Source organism: Aythya fuligula, chromosome 10 (genome assembly GCF_009819795.1).
Source record: "Aythya fuligula isolate bAytFul2 chromosome 10, bAytFul2.pri, whole genome shotgun sequence".
Lineage (NCBI taxonomy): Eukaryota > Metazoa > Chordata > Aves > Anseriformes > Anatidae > Aythya > Aythya fuligula.
This window is the reverse complement of record NC_045568.1, coordinates 9,790,102-9,805,345: the sequence shown is the minus strand read 5'-3', so window position 1 is coordinate 9,805,345 and position 15,244 is coordinate 9,790,102. Positions and strand designations below refer to the sequence as shown.

General features: G+C 52.9%; 1 long non-coding RNA gene across 1 annotated transcript; it reads right to left on the bottom strand.

The window, feature by feature from the left end:
• Positions 1-712: 712 nt before the first annotated feature.
• On the bottom strand, positions 713-14,663 carry LOC116493220. The gene is made up of 3 exons (XR_004253723.1): positions 14,612-14,663; positions 12,009-12,065; positions 713-800 (listed from the first exon to the last, which is right to left on the bottom strand). It is a non-coding gene; the product is annotated as an uncharacterized LOC116493220 (long non-coding RNA).
• Between the last annotated feature and the right edge of the window lie 581 nt (positions 14,664-15,244).

Below are 15,244 nucleotides of genomic sequence, written 5' to 3'. Positions count from 1 at the left end.
CCAGTTCATAGCCCCCGTGGCACCCGGGTACGAACAGAGCTGAGGCCAGCAGTGCAGCCAGCAGTGCAACCCCGTATGCACAGCCGCAGCAGCACGGCACCCCAAAGATAGCACGGCCGGATGGGGGTACAGGCAGCCAGGGGTGGGTGAGCCTGCCCGGCGCGGAGCTGTGCGGCAGAGGCCGGCAGAGCCTGGTCTCTTTGGGCAGGGAGGGGTTGGTTTGTCTGTAAAAGCCTGCAGCCACCGGGCGCCGCCGTGCAAAGTACAGCGCAGAGCAGCGGAGGCTGTGGGCTTGCACAAGATGCAGCACGCTGCTGGGGAATCACACCCGCCGTGCTGACACACGCTATCTTATCAACTGCTTAAACAAAACACAAACTTCAAAAAGCGAGCAAGTAAGGCTTGAATTCTCGGGGGTTTCTCTCTTTTCTTTTTTCTTTTTTTTTTCACTTTTGTGACCGATTTCCTGGTGAGCCACTCCCTGCCGACATACAAGGCTGAGACTTGCCGCTGACTCATTTGATGACAGCAAAAAGTCAACAGAACTATCCCATCTGCAGTTGCTACATGCTGACTTGGTAGGGGTTGCTGAGAGTCTCATGACACTTAACTGGTCAACAAAAGCCGCAGGGAGGTGCCTTTGCCCATCCCTGCCCCGAGGGATGCCTGAGCCCACCCGCGGGCCACATCCCAAGCACTTACCTACGGCCTTGGCTCTGCTCCTGGAGCTGCCCGACTGACTCCAAGTGTCCGCGTGTCTCTATTTACATCCAGGCCGTCACGCCGAAAGATGTGAGAGCCTGTCGGAGGAAGCACATCCATTAAAACACAATCAATAAAGTCTAATCTAATTAAGTGACCACAGCCGCTCTCCACTAAAATTAGAATACCGATGTCGGATGATTTTATCCCAGTTTTATTCTAATGCCTTTACTGAACCGGGGCACTGCAGTTTCTCTCCTGCTCCTTCCTCCAGACTCGTAAGTTTTATTTAATAAACATGTTCACAGGAAAATAGGGAAGAAGCAAAGATGAAGGTGAGGTAAAGTGGGAGCCGTGCCCAAATTTCCGTCCCTCCCCAGCCAGCAGGCAGCATCACCTCCTGTTTTACAGTTATCTCTGAAATCAGAGATCAGATTTAATGTACCAAAATGATGAGGTGTGTCTCATGGCACAGCAGCCATTGCCCTTTCCTCAAATTATTGACTGAGCAACAAAGAATTTGAATAAAAAACACTTGTGGAGTGTCAGGCTCCAACTAAAGGACTTTATTTACAGAGCAGAAACGGCAGCAGGTCCCGGGGGAGACCTTGGAGGCTCCCTGCCGTGGGCACGAGCTGGTCCAGCCCAGGAGAAAGCTGGCTGGGAACAAGGAGCCGAGCCTTTTTCCAAGGGCTCCTCTCCCATCACCCTATATGTATACTTCATCTCTTAATAGATGCTAATTGCTTATTGACTTTGGCCTGGGTTGGGGCTACTTAGCAACCATGCCACATCCGGATTAGTGATTGCTTATAACATTTTAATTTCAGTTCCTTCCCAGTCCCGCACCTAGTAATGCACACTCTTTAACAACACTTTGTGCCCAGGCCGTGCTGCAATTTGGAGCTTTGGCCTTTTTTATTTTCCTGTAACAGAAGAAGCAAATAAAAATTAAACAGGAAAAAAAGTAGAAACAGTATCCGGACCTTAACTGTTAACTTAAGCGTAAAGTTTTTAAAAGAACTCGTCTTTTCCACAGAGCCACCGGAGAAAGTTCTCATCCCACAGACTGTTGTGCAATGGCACACTCAGCACACACAAGGGCAGCGGTTTCTCTGAGTGGTTTCGCCCTGCTCCGTCCATCCACGCGTCCCACCAGCAGCTTCCAGGCATGCACTCGGATGTGAAGCTGTAACCCCGGGCTCACCCCATCAGCATCGGGGAGAGGCAGAGCCCACAGCTGGGACCAACTGTGCTGCTGCCCCCAGCCACTGACCCCAGGACCCCCGGGGCAGAGGCTGCGTCCTACGGCTCGCGTGCGAACGGCTCCAGTGCTCCGGCTTTTGCATGAGCAGAAGAGAAATAAAAGCAGTTGGACAGCAGCCTGAGGGGGAAAAACTCCCAGAGAAGTGGCCACCACTGGTGCACGTCCCGTGGCCACCCGGCACCCACAAGGAGCAGAACCAAGTCGCAGCAGCCGGCCGTGCCTGCTGAAGGCCATGGTGTGGTTGGGGCTGCTGCTGTCGGGGATGGCAGCGGGTGCTGGTGCTCTGGGTGCAGCATTGTGTTCCAGCCCCTCTCCTCTGGGCATCGCAGGGATTTTAAACAGAATCCAGCCTTCTGCATCCCGATTGCTTTCACGATTTTGGGAACAAAGACTGCTTTATGGGAAGAGATTGAAAAGAAAGCAAAATAAGTTCTGCTCTGAGGACCAGATCCTGTTTCCTTCCTTCCTTCCTTCCCGGTCACAGATGGTGTCTGAGCCGTGGTCCGAGTGACGTTTCTGGCTGCTGGGCAGATGGGGCAGCCCACACGTGCATCCCCTCGCCTGCATGGGTGTTTGTGAGCGGGGCGGGAGGGGCACCGTGTCCGGGAGCTGCCTGGCTGTGGTGCAGCTCCTCCGGCACCAACACCTGGTCCTCTGCAGCCCGTGCAAGAGATCCCCCGTGTGCACCGCAGCCGGGCTGCTCTTGGGGTCACGTCTGACCTGAAAAACTGGCTGGACTTTGAAATGAAGTTGGAAGACATTTTAACACAAGTGAACACGTTTCCTGTACTTTATTATAGATGAACTAATGTATGCCTTCCATACCTTGTACTTACAGGGATGGATGTTTGTGTGGACATACGTACACATGCAGGGAGGGGGAAGGGGATTTCAACACCACACACTGTGGCAAATCCTTTTTTTTTTTCTTCTAATCTGTCCAGTTTGACAAAGAACTTTCCAGCCCAGCTTTGCTCGCCAGACACAGATATACGGAAGGAAGAACAGAGTCATTGCTTTTTCAGTTCTCTTTAAGTGGTTTCAAAAAACAAGCCGCATTGATTTTTTTTCCAGTGTTTTAAAAATACTCTTCCTCCCTCTTTATGTTAATTTGCAAGGATGGGCTTAAAAAGACCCTGTTTGTTGTGGAACAGAGGTCTTCCACTGCCCCACATTCACTGTTTTACCACAGAACTGCTCAGAATAGTTTGCATTTCAAAATGCAGCACTGACAAATGGGATGAATTGCAATGGCATTTGGTTCCTCTACATTTTGCAAAAAGACATTGACGACTGTGTCCCAAAGGAGAACATGGCAGCAGGCTGTGGGAACCCACAAGGAATTGCTTTGTGGGCAGGAATAGAAAAAATCAGGAGCACAGGTTAAACTTGAGGGGTAAATAAAAGTTGGCCAGCCTTCACAAGACCGCTGCTGCTGCTCCTGCTGGAATCAGCGATAACCCTTAATGGAAATTAAACCCCAGCATGGATTATTGATCCCACACGTCAGGGCCCTGGATGTGTGCTGTGTGACCCCACGGTGCACACTCGCCATTAGATTTTGGAGCATCCCAATGGGGAGGGACAGCAGCCCTGGCTGCTGGCAGTTGCGTTCAGGAAAGGTCTGTCTGAACCTCCCTTGCAAAAGCAGAAGGGTGTGGGGAGCAGTGGCACGGCTGGCACTGACGTCCGTGGCCAGGCAGTGCATGACGGGTGACTAACGGGGTCTGAGTCTGCTCCAGAGGAGCCAAGAGCATCACGGCCCCGTGAGGATGAGGTCCTGCACTCCTCTGAACCAGGGATCCCCCATTTGGGGCACTGTGACTGTCCTCTGCTTTACGCGATATTCCGCAATGGCTTGCTTTGATCACAGTGGACAAGGATCAGAATTAACCCCAAGTGGTCGACACAGCTCAGTAAGAGTGGGCAGCAGCCAGGGCTGAGCATTCAGGGCTGAGTCTTTGCAAGTGGAGGGGATTTCTCCACTTGCAAAGACTCAGATCATGTTCCTGTTAACCCCTGTGCAAGTAGAGGCTGCATCTTGTAAAGACCTTGGTGATGCTGTTAATACATGAGGAGGGCTGACTTTTCCCACACTGCAACTAACCCCACACAAATGGCTTTGAAGATGCACCACAGCCCAGCAGAGAAGTGTTGGGAAGAGCCAGCAAGATGCCTCCATCCTTTCCAAAGGCTTCTGACAAAGCCACTGTGCTGTGAGGGTTTGTGCCCCAGGGCTGCCCAAGTTTGGGAGTTGTCAAGGCAACCGCTTGGAAAAAGAACTGGGCCATGGGCTATAGCAGCCGGGTAGCTTTAGAAATCTATCAGGAGATTTTAAATATTCATAAGTTTTTGGCATGTAATGGCCTTACCCAAACACAGGACAGCATTGTGCACTGCAACAAAAGCCACGTGCAACAAATGCCGTAAAATAAATGACCACACGATCAAAACACTGCACAGATGTTAATCCTCGCAGTGCCCCAGGGAGACTCCTCCACCAGCCCAGCCTTCACCCAGTGATTTCAGAGGTAGTGAAGCTGAGGCTCAGGGCAGCTCAAGGTTTGGCTCCTCGTGAGCCACAACCACCATAATCCCATGGGATTTCGGTGGCAGCTGCCACTCACCAGCGTGGCCAAGTGACCAAGCACAGCATCGCCACGCAGCCAGCAGCACTCGCCCCAGCTCAGCCGTCACAACCAGGTCCCAGCCTCGCACCAAGGCTTCCCAAGCACACCACATATTTTCTTCTCCCTTTACACTGTTTGCTGAGTTTTAAAGACAATAGAAGTGTTTCTTCTCTATTGATGAAGCAGTCATTAAGCCTCTCCTTTCGCTACCCTGATCTCTACCAAGCGAAGCAAAACTGAGACAAGTCGGTCAAGTCAAAGCATGAATTCAATGGATTGCATCATGGGCTGTGTTCTCCTTATTCAGCAGCTATATGGAAGGCAAAGAAGTTCTGCATTATACAAATATCAGCTAGGACATCTGATACAACTTGTTCTCACTTTTTCCAGCTTCTTTTTCCTCCTCCCTTTGTTATCCGGGATTGTGAAGACAGCAATGTGAGAGCACGCAGCAGCAGTTCAATCCAAATCAGACGGATGTCTTTAGGCAGAGAGATCGCTAGAAATACACTGAAAAATATAAGACTTAGTCCTGGAATTTATATTGAAATTCATCATTTGAATGTCTACTTAGGCAACAGTTGCTTGCAGTAGCAATTACGTCTGGGGCATTTTTTTCATCTCCCCGTGTCTGGAAGAACATGATTTTTCTTCTGTACGTGGAGGTCTCACTGCATTATGTATGTATCCAGAAGCTGGAAATGGTGCCAGAAGCAGCCATCCATCTGGCAAACACGGTGCCTTGCCAGAACTTACACTGCTGCTGCCTGTTGGATCCCGGGGAGGCTCGCAGCTGGGGTTTAAAGCTCTGCTTTTGAGACACGGGCTGTGAATGACCCAAGAGCGAGCCAGCTCGTGCCTTTTGCAAGCCCGTGGCAGCTGAGATCAGGGACAGGACCAAACTGGGACCAAACTGGGACCCATCGGGTACGTGCTGGGAGAGAAAGGACAGGGGATTCCCCAGGAGTGTGTCTCATTCAGGAATTCACCTCCCTTCTTCGTCTGAAACACCCTCACTGCCTGTTCCTATGGCAATGCTGCAAAGTTCATCAAATCGTTGAGCCTCTTAAGAGCAGAGGAAGGCGTGCAGGGGAACTGGCATCTGGGGAAGGGTGTTTAATTTTACTTCCAACCCCTGCATATGGCTTTAAGTGAGAAGTACATGCTCCGAGCTGCAGATAGGCTTCTCTGCTTGCAGAATCTCCCTAAATGTTCTGCGGTGCCCGAGGAGGACGCCCAGCAGCGCCGACGTCCCCACCGCGCAGCGAAACGCAAAGCTCTCCCAAAGCAACGTGACTCGACAGAGCAAACGCTAAGTCAAAAAAAAACGATTTGAAATAGCAACTCATTTTTAAAATAGCTCAGGATCTGATTTCATGACCTAAGAAGTCAGATGCTGAGGCAGAAACACAATGCTCCAGTGTGCGTCTAATCACGGCTTCCTGCCCGTATCAGATAGCTGCCGGCGCTGTGCTCGTTAGGCACTTCTTGCGGTTCCCTCCACCTCTACCTAGGGCTCGTATTTGCCTTCAGAGTGGCTGCGGCTCTCCCCCTGAGCCGGTACACCCATTTTTTCTCCGAGTTTGAGCTCCTTTTCCTGTGTTTTTGCTCCGTGAGTCAGGGTTTTCAAGAGTGACGGTGTAAAACCAGAATAAAGCTGCTCACCTCCGCCAGCCCCTGCGGCCCGCACAGACTCCCAGGTGCTCCCCAGTTACTCCCCAGGAGCTGTTTTAACCTGGACGGAGCAGAACAGCTGCATTTGGCCAAGCTCCCCCTCGGGACAGCTGGATGAAGCGTAGGAAGGAACGCTTTCCAGGGGAACAGCGTATATTTTTTTTTAAACAAACCGAGGGCCTTCTGTGTGACATAAACAGAGCCGTTGACTTCTCTGCAGCCAGAGGGGGGTCGTTCGGCGATCCTGGCGCTCACCCCAGGACGAACGGTGGTGCAGAGCGTGAGCAGAGCCACGCGCATCCTGGTGAACTCAGGGGAAAGGCACGACGCAGTGCTCTCCTCCATCGCCTCCGCTGCCTTGCTCTCTCGAGGGTAAATAACCGACCAAAAAAAAAAAATTACTTTAAATGGTTTTTCTTTCTGCAAAAGGCTGACGTCACCAAACATTTCTCACAAAAAAATATATTCCCGGACTGAAACCTTGCACAAGAAGCCGACTGGCGGATTTGGAAAGCTGCTTTATGAGCCCCCAGAAGGGCCGATAAGCCTTGGCAGGAGCACAGGGACACAAAGGCAGGGCATTGTTCTGCCGCTCAGCCCACTAGGTGCTGGCAGCCTGGTTTCGATCCAGCCAAGCAATTAAGAGTATTTGACTTCCTATACAAATGCTGGGATGTATATGCACGTGAGGCCATACATCTGGGGGCATTTCTCTGCTCGAATGGGAGCAAAACCTTTTAAATGGGATCCCCGTGTGGCAGCCGGCCTCAAGCCACCGCCCCTCCATGCAGTTGGTGCTACCACCTGCAGCACAGCCACGTCCCGTGGCTCAGCTCTGCCCTGCAGTACTCTGCTAGGAGGTGAAATACCTCCTAGGAGGCCAATTGTAGGGCAAAACCTGCAATTCCCATGGTCCTGATGAGAAATTGGGGATGATGGTGCTTCCTGGCTTTTGCAAAGCAGCTCCGAGAGCACCAGCTTAAAAAAAGGCGATAAAAGGCATGCCCCTGGGAGCAGAGGGCATAGAAAGGTGCTCCTGGTGGAGTCAGCAGGGAAGCCAGGCAGCTGCGCCTCTCACTGTGCGTGTGCCTGGCAGAGCTGAAACAGGAGATGGTATCAGGGATAAGCCCGGTAACACGCTGTCGGATTGAAAAGGACCGAAAAGTAAAAATAGATCCCTTTCAATCAAACAGCAGCGTATTTCAAAGGGCAATTCAGCCTTGCTGGAGTAATGGGCACGGCACTTCACGGCAGACACCTGGTACAGCGCTTCCAGCTAGGAACATTGCCTTCATAAATCACACGCGCTGCTAAAACACCAGCAGAGCAGCTGGCACTACACAGTGGGGGGAAAGGAGCCCTGCCGGTCCTGCTCATCTGGAGGGAGCAAAAACGAAATAAAATGGGGCTGAGGCACTGCTCGAGAGCCTTTTTTGAGGGTGGTCCCCGTGCCCCGGTGCTGGATGCCCCGTTGCTGTTGGAGAGCGGAGAGGGCAGAGTGAAACGTGGAGCCAGCAGCCTCAGGTAAGTGGCTTCAGCTTTCTGCCATGGGGATAACACCTGGTGGCCGCCAGGCACCCCCGAATGGCCCCTGTTGGCTTTTGGCTTCCCTGAGGCTGGAGGCTGCTCTGGGTACTCACACCCCTCATTTGCAACAGCCGCGAGCAGGACAAAGCGTAGCCACAGGCAGCTCCCTCCTCCTTCGTTCTGCGCAGAAATGGTCTTCTGGATCCACCTCCTTAGTGTTGGACTTTGCACATAAAACATTTCCTCAGTCCTTTTGGTCCTTTGCTGCCTGGCAAGCTCCCGAGACAACCGTGCCTTCCTCCCGCTCCCCCGCCAGCCGTGGCGATGGCGTGCCCGGGCACATACAAACTGAGAGCGGCACTGGCCCGCTGCGTCTCCTGCAGTCCTCACCGCAGCAGCGAGTTGTCCTTCTCTGAATCAAAATCCTCTCTCTGGCTCCTCAACAGCAGCGAGCTTCCCCGAGGCAGGATGGGGGCACAACATAATGACTGCAAATTGGTGAAGTGCAGCAGGAACCCAGCCTTGCTGATGCTGCCCCAGGCTGGAAGCCTGCGGGCACAGGGCACTTTCCCTTCTGGGCGAACCCCAGCTCCTTTGGCAACCCTCAGAGACACAAATCAGCGTGAAATGCTTTCAGCTGCCAGCCCAGGAGGTCGGAGGGATACAGCCCAGCTCCTGGGTGCCTCCCCAGCGCGGTGGCTTCGCGGTGGGGCTGTGGGCTGGGATGAAAGGGGCGAGCTGCGAGGGCAGCCCTGCTGCCAGCCCCACGCCCCAGGAGGCACAAACCCCAAATGCAAACATTTTACAATGCTGCCATCTACTGCCACCAGCCCGGCCGGCCCCACGGGCTGTGCCCGGGGCCAGGGACACCCTGCGGGCACCGCTGTGCCCGTGCAAGGTTTGTTTGCACCAAACTTTTCCTTAATGCTGCTCCCAGGTCTGGTGCTCTGAGCGTGGCACAAGCCCTAGAGCAACTAGCCAGAGGTTTGGTTCGACGAAAATCCCCGCAGCGGGGAAATCTTTAAACCTGAGGCAGCTCTCCTGCTCTCCCCACGCCTCGAGAAAGGCAGCGGTTCGGTGGGAGGCAGGGAAGGGGATGTGCTGCCCCTGCCGCAGCCTGGGAATATCTCCTAATGCCGTAGGAATGCGGTTATGTCATGGCGAGTCCCCCACACGCCCTGCCACTGCCTCGCAGCCATCCGCCAGCACAGCGGGGCTCGCCGAAACCTCGGGGAAGCATCGTTACGGCTGAAATCGAGGCGTAAATTTCCGCCGGTGCGGCTCCTGGCTGAGAAAACCCGTGAGCCCCAACCAGCCACTGACCTCGGCGAAGTCACACCGATGCTTCCCAGGGCCAGGACCAAGGTACTGGTACCTGGCCTGTCTGTGAGAGCTGTGGTCAAGAGGAGTGGGGAGGGGAAAGGTTTTTAACAAGCCTCCTGTTGAGCGTTACCAGGGGCAATACTTCTGCTTCCGCAGGAATCCTTCCTGCCGCATTCACTGGCAATGACGCACCCACGGGAGGGTGAAGCATGCCCGAGACGAGAGCCGCTGAAGCCCCCTCCTGCTGAGCCTGCTGTTCCTGAAGATTTGTAGCTCTTTGTCCAGCGGAGAAGCTTTATTATTACGGGAAGAACATGAGATTTTTATGAGTGATTTTACAAATTAGTTTCTCAAATTGTTTGCAGCAGCACGAGAAGCGTTGCGGTCATTAAAGTTCATAGAAAGTATCAAATGTTCCTGCGCTGCAAAGGCCTTCCTCGTGCAGCAGGAACGAAGCAAAGGCAGCCCTGGCGTGCTCAAGTGCCTGACCCCGGAGTGCCGCTCGTTACCTCCCGGTAAGCACACGGCCGCTCCTTCTGCCCATGTGCACAGGGGTGAAACGAGCAGGGAGCTAATCCAGCACAAACCCGGCTACAAACAGGATTTTTCAAAACAAATTACTAATTATTTCCATTCACCTCATTTAATTTGAGCTCACAGAGAAACGCTGCTCATCCATAGTCCAAAATATGTCATGTATTAGGAGCTCAGGAGTCCAACCCAATGAATGAGTCATCACCCAGCGGATGAAATCTCATATCTTCATGGCTGCTCATAAATAAGACAAGCTCAACTTTATAGTAAGTCATAAGTAAACAATGAACTATATGAAAATCCGAGTCAGCTGTGCTATAACTGCACGGGCACGGTGCCCACGCAGAAATGAAAAGCGAATGTGATACCATCACCGTCTGCCTGTGGAGACTCAGTCCGGGGCCGAAGCTCCAACTGGGGTTTTCATGCTCGTAGCAGGAAGGCTGATCCCTGCCCCAACCTCCGAGGTGGCTGCGGATGGCTGCTCGCAGCACACGAGGCATTATCACGGCTGCAGCCCTGTGCCCCTGCTAGGACATCCAGGCAGGACAGGAGGGGAAGCAGCAGGTGATGTGCCCAGTGCCCGCTCTGCTCAGCACCCTCCTGGCCTCGTGCCCCCACCTCCAGCACCCCTCGGGGGATTTCTGTTTTTCCAGATGCAGCCTTTGAAGCCTCCCAGGTCCTCGTGGGCTCGGCGGGGTGCTCCAAAAGGGAGGTGTCCTGCTGCTCCCTGCCCGACCCCTCGCCTCTTCAGCGCAGCCGAGCAGCTCAGGCTGCCACGAGCACGGTGGTAGGGCCAAGACGGTAGCTGCTTGACTATAGGAAGGGGAGAGAGACCAGAACAGCCTTTCCCTGAGAGCAAAGCTCCAGTATGTGCCAAAATACACAGGGACACAGGATGCCTTGCAACTGTCCCTGCAGAGCAGGGGCTGGGGCAACTCAGGATATCCTCTCCTCTCCGCAGCGATGTCTGTAACCCCAATGAAAACCCCAAAGAGGCACAAACCTGGCCACAGCAGCCTCGCTGCAGGGCAGGGGATGCAGCATCTCATGCCCGTGGCCCCGCTGCTGGCTCTGCCCACCAAGCACACCCACGGTGGGAAGCACGTTTTGTTTTCCCAGCTGGGACAGGGCAAAGCACAGGCATAACCCAAGTGGGGGCATGACTGAACAAGCCCCCACCTCTGCTTTCCCTGCAAGCAGGGGTCCTCTGTGTGCACGCACCTTTTAACATTAGAAAATTAGTGTACCTTGTTAATAAAGCCGCCAGTTGATGAGCAATTTTCAGAAAGAATGCAAAACTTGCATCAGTGCAGTATTACCTCTAATCAAGCGATCTTCACAGCCCTCCAGAACAAATGGAACTTCATATTTTCCATATGTAACCATCCTTGTCACCCAAAGCACTTTGTGTTCAATATAAATACCAGCTTTCATTAGAGGGAAAAAAAAAGCCTTGTGGTGCACGGTTTTCCTGGAATTACATATCTCTGGTTCCCTCACTCAACATGTTTAGAATTAAATCAGAAAACCTTAACTCACCCTCTAATGATCTGTTTGTTTCCAGATCCATATTCCCACAATATGTTTGCTGACAGCAGTTGGGCTTTTTGACAAAAGACAAGCATTTTTTCCCAACAATGTATATTTGATTTGTTCTGGTGCGTTACAAGGGAAGAGTGCAGGCTGTATAAGCTGTCACCAGTAACGTGATTGCAAGGCTAAGTGTAATTTATTTAGTACAAACTAAATGTTTATACTAAACCTTCTTTGTTCTGAACATTATCACTTCAATGCTCAGCATTTTACGAAGAGAACAGTGAAAAGGTTGGGTCCTGTTTTGAAAGGATTTTTAAATTTAGCATCACTATGAATTGGAGCCAGAACCCCAGTGCGTGAAGCTCTCAGGAGAAGGATCGTAAAAGCTGCTCCCCTCAGCTTCAGGCACTTCCAGACCGCCCCGTTCAGCTCTGTGATGTGTGTTCGACATAACAAAACCAAAACAGCTCTTGAAAGGATACGCTGCTTCAAATCAGCATTACACTCCGAATAATGTTGCATGCAGTATTTTGACATTATTGCAGCTTATTTCTTTCTCCTGTTCCCTTAAAAGAAAATTCTGTTCTAATTCCTCTATTTTTCACAAAGATGGTAACAGAAAAGGAAGGGGCTGTGATGGGACCAAGTTCCTCTACCAGCAGGGAATTGCATGCTGCTGGTGGCATGAACAGCATCGCCCCGTATAACCACGCACCGGTGCTGGACACGTGGGTCCAGGTGTGACATCCACTGCTCAGGAAAAAACAAAAAATGGGGAGAGGGGAGAAGGATGGCTAAAGCACGGGACCCACCTCGTAGCGAAGAGCCTCAGTAGCCTGATCTGGGACGAGCCTCAGTCACTGCAGCACCTGCACGGGATGAGAAGGTTCAGGTGGGGGCTCTCCCCAAGGCAGCTGCAGCTGCGCAAACGTCCCCAACAGGGGCAACCTGGTGACCAACCAACCCACGCCCCTACTCACTTACTACAAAGGATCTTCCACCTCTGTATGTTGAAAAAACAGCATCAGATGTTTCTCTAAAGCTAGCTTAAGTTGGAACTATTGGAGCTGGCTGTCCCCCCGCTACGCTGTACCTCATCGCTGGCTTTGCAGCCCCTTTTCCCCAGGGGGGTGATTTCTCCTACAAACAGCATCTCCGAGTCTTACTCCTAGAAAGAACTAAATATCTTACTTCCATTTCTACAGAATTACTCCTGTTTGCTTATGTTAAAGCATTTTAGACCCAACAAATGAAATACCGGAAAGTTGATCTGGAGAAAGGAAATACTTTCTGTGGAATCCCATTTGCTCCCCGCTGAGAGGATGACTCACAAGGCTGCGAAGTCCCTCGGCAGCACACAGGGGTGTTCCTCTGGGGTGTGAAGCTGGCCCTCCTTTATCACAGATAACACCTGCATGGCACCAGCATTGTTCTGCTGCCAGTGCCCCGTCCGAAACAGGCTTTCCATGGCAAAAATGCACACTGAGATCCAGAAGGCAAGTGACCTTTGTGCTTGGGATTCCGCGTTGGGTTACGCTTACTTTCCTAATTAACATAATAGGTATTGCTTTTTGTTGTTGTCGTTAAGACAACTTTACTTAGTTTTAACAGTTTTTTTTTTGTTGCATTTAAAATGTAGAGGAAAAGAGAAAAAAAAACCACCATTGTTCTCCCACATGTTTGTTTTCACTACAACTGCTAAGAGGAAAAGCCCTCTACAAAAACAGGATGCAGCAGACTCCTCTACTCGGCAGTCGCCCGCAGCCCCCGCGCCCTCCACGCTCAGGGCACGTTGCTGTGTTCATCAGGAGTCCATAGAAAGTCATATGGAAATGAAAACCATCAATGGGAGTTTTATTACCCTCCTGAATGGGAGTGACATGAGGTCCCTGCTGAATAAACCCCACCAGCCTGGGCAGGTTCTGCTCCCTTTGGACAAAGCACAGGCTGCCTATAAAGCAGATGTCTTTCCCTGCAACCCTGCTTACAGACTATGGATGGGGATGTCCATGGGGCAAACCCCACTGTTGTGGGAAGGCATCGAGCCAAGGGCTGCATGGTAATAGTCAAGGCACCCAGTGGTCTCATCCCATGTCCCTGCTTGGGTGGCCTACGAGGCTGAGCACAAGGGACCCAGCTGATGCTGCCCAGGTTGGGCAATGCCAGCCCCAAAGGACGTCTCCAGCCCCCTGGAGGCTTCACCTCAAACCCCACATCTCTGGGGTGCCCTTGGGAGCAGGATCCCACGTGCACTGCTTCCCCTGCCTGCTCCTGGACGGACCACGAGCAGTCCCGGGCTGTGCCAGCAGGCTCCAGGAAAGGTGCCAGAAGCCAGGCAGGAGGGCTCGCTGCGAGCGCGTTCCTGCGGGCTGCTATTAGCGAGGCGATAAAAAATCCTGCTTTCTTTCTCCCAACACACTGGCTTTTGGAGGAGCTCATCATTCCAGAGAATAACGCTGACTTGTTCTCGGTGATACGGAAGAATAAATCAAAGGCGGTGGCCAGGAGAGCTGCGTTTCTGTAACCAAGAGCCGCATCTCTGGCCAGAAAGCACCTCGTGGGAATCCGATTCTGGCGACTCAGGGGCCTGTAAAGAGCAACCCGAGCTGTTCCGACTCCGAAACACGGTGATTGCAATCCCATTCACCCTGCTCAGAAACTACCACTTAACAGCCATCGGTCTGGCAGCCTCCGCGAGACACCGAGCCAAGAGTGTTATAATAAAGAAAAAAAAAAAAAAGTGGGTCTCAGATTTTAGGGAAATACTTTTTCTGGTTTCTTTCTAAGGAAAAATATATAACGCTGTAAGGTTGGAGGGTATGCTTTGGGGTGAGGGGAACAATTTGCTGTTTTAGTTTTAGGTTTATGGGGACGGGGCACTGCTCGTTTTCCTTTGAACCAAGCATAAGGCTTCTGCAGCTGAAATAATCACTTTTGATCCAGCCTTGATTTCTGAGCAAGAGGAATCACTGCTCTAATCCCAACGTTTTACGATGTAAACGATACAGGGAATGTTTATGCAAAAACCTTAGGTAAGACTCCACTGCTTTATCCTGGCAGAATAAAGAGCAGCCCAATGACGGGCACAGTGCCTGTCACCCGGCAGGTACTGCCTGCCTCCAGCAAACCAAAGGGCTGGGGACACAACCCAGACCTCTCCCTGCAGCTACACCCGCTGTCATTAGGACCAGACCCTGACATTTCCAGCCCCCAAAGCCCCTCTCCGTTCACGCCGAGACCCTTCATCACTCAGAAGCTGCGAGCAAACACCCGTCAGGAGACGAAAACCCCCATCCAGCGCTTCTCCCTCCCACACCCGCAGCATGCAGGGGGCTCCCCCCGCCACCACCACCCCCAGCTCCCCGGAGCTTCTCCGCTCCTTCCCAGGACCGAGGCCCCGTCCCCCGGTACCTACCGGGGGCTGCCCGCTGCGGGAGGGCTCCGGGCTCCGCTCCGCTGCCGGCCCGCGGCCGAGCTCCCTGAGGCGGCGGGCGGGCTGAGGGAGGGGCGCGGGCAGGGCGGGCTCGGCCCCTCCTGGGCTGCACCTCGGGGCTGGTGGGGGGCAGCCAGCCCCTTACCCCCACGGCTGGGGGGGTGTGGGTGCCCGGTGCCCCCTCCTCAGACCCCGGGGGTGACGCCTGGGGAGGTTTGGGGAGCGCCGCTGGCAGCGCTTCTTCCCCAAAATGCCTCCTTGCCAAGCGCTTCAGGGGTGGGAATGGTTTTTGGGGGAGAAGCCCAGCTCTGTAAGGGGGTGTTGGGGTGCCCCAGCAATGGTCAGAGCCCGCTGGGCCCTACTCGTGCACCCAAATCCCAGTGGGTGTGCTAGGGACAGGGCTGAGCCAGGCCTGAGCTGAGAGAGTGTTTGTGCCTGTGAGGGGAGCGTCCTGCCCTGCTCACACTCAGTGTTCCCCAAACCCGTGTGTATGTGAAGAGGGTAGGGCTAGCCCTCAGGAATTCAACCTCCTCTTACTTCCAGCAAGATGTGTAAAACCGCTACATGCCAGGTCCTGACCTCCATGTTCCTCCTGCTCTGTTCACGAAGCCACTG